A 1,928-nucleotide genomic window follows, 5' to 3' on the forward strand; every position below is an offset into this window, starting at 1 on the left:
AGATTGTAGCATCTATAAGCCTTTATTTTGCGTGAATAACCAACGAAAATACCTTCGTCAACACGGGAATCGAACTTGCCCAATTTTTGGTCTTCTCTTTTGATGTAACATTTACTTCCAAATATTTTGAATTATTTGATGTTAGTTGGTCTTCCCTTCCATAGTTCGTACGAAGTCATGTTACAATTTTCCTGAGCAGACCTCTAGTTATAATGAATACAACTGTATCGATTGCTTGAACCCAAAATTTATCATCCAATTTTGAGTCATTTAAAATTGTTCTAGCCATTTCCTGTATGGTTTTGTTTTTACTTTTAGTGACTCCATTCTACTGTGGTGTTCTGGCTGTTGAGAATTGCCTTTTTATTCCATTTTCGTCACAATATTGCTGAAATTATTTGGATGTGAATTCCCCGCCATTATCTGATCTCAGACATTTGATATTCAAATCGGTTTCATTTTCGACCAATTCCTTGTATATTTTGAAACAATCGAATGCCTGAGATTTTTCTTTAAGAAACCAACAGTTCTCATTCTTGTGTAATCATCTATCATTAGCATAAAGTATAATTCACTGTCTAAACCTTTTTTTCTCATAGGATCACATAGATCAATATGTATTAATTCCAATGGACGTGACGCAAAGTGTTCCTTTGTCTTGAACTCAACTTTTGTCTATTTGTCATGCCTATAAGCTTCACATATCATATTGGTAGGTTTTGAAATTTTCAGCATCTCTCCTACTGCTTCCTTTTTGCTAATCCCGACCAAATTGTCGAAATTTGTATGTCCCATTCGTTTGTGCCATAACCAACTTTCATCTTCTTTCGCCAATAAACACCCTTTAGGTGCCTCATCCAAAATATATGTCATTTGGAGCTTTGTTTTCTGTAGCCACAATTTTACCAAACTTGCCTTTCCTGATTTCACATTTCTTAGAGTTGAATAACATCGTGTGTCCTTGATCGCACATCTGTCCAACAATAAGTAGATTGTGATTCATATTTTCAACCAACAACACATCCTTGCTTCCAAGTGTGATCGTACCTACTCCTATGACATTTGAAGACCCGCCATTTCCAAAAGACATTGTTCCGTCCTTCTTTTCCTTCAAGGATATGAACTTATTTCTATCTCTAGTCATATGTGTTGAGCAACCACTACCAACATACCAAACGTTTTTGTTGCTTTGAGCCTTGAGAGCGAGAGCACACTTTTCAGTGTTCTTTTTCCATACTTTTTCATTCTGATTGCGAGAGTTCCTTTGAATAAATTCCAAGTCCGAAGCTTTGGCCAGATGTCCAAAATTGTTATATTTGTAACGTTTGACATCATCTCTCAAATGATCAAATCTATTGATATTCTGCTGAGTTCTAGAATATCTATTTCTGAAATATCTCCCGAAACTCTATTCATTCCAAACATATGCATGACATTCTATAGCACTATGTCGAAACATTCGACATGAATAATAATGACCATAAAATATAGGTTGATACCTGGGAGGAAATCTTCTTCGAGGAATTGTCTTCCACGGTTCTTCCTGTGAGTCTTGATCTCTCGATCTAGCTAGGAGATCTACCTACTTGGTAGATTTTGCATATCCATCTTCTTTAGTTGTCATAGAAGGACTTGACTCCTTTCCAAATTTTTCTTTGTGATCAAGACCAGTCTTGTTGCTGCTTGATCACTGGTTGTTGATGAGTTTGTCTAAAGTATTTGAGCCGTTGGCATAGTTTGAAGAGTTTTTCCATTTTTTACTTCCTTGCGTAAAGAAACAATTTCAGCTTCCAATGCTTCTCTTTCCTTGTTCCTTTCCTTTAATTCTTTCCTGAGCGATTCGTCAATTTGTATTCTTCAACCTTGATTTTAAGATTTAGGACCTGTTCCCTTTCTATATTTAATTTGTCTTCAAGAGTGTTGACGTG

This window comes from Pinus tabuliformis, chromosome 2_2 (assembly GCF_031772625.1).
Source record: "Pinus tabuliformis cultivar Carrire ecotype Pingquan chromosome 2_2, CPIR1, whole genome shotgun sequence".
Classification (NCBI taxonomy): domain Eukaryota; kingdom Viridiplantae; phylum Streptophyta; class Pinopsida; order Pinales; family Pinaceae; genus Pinus; species Pinus tabuliformis.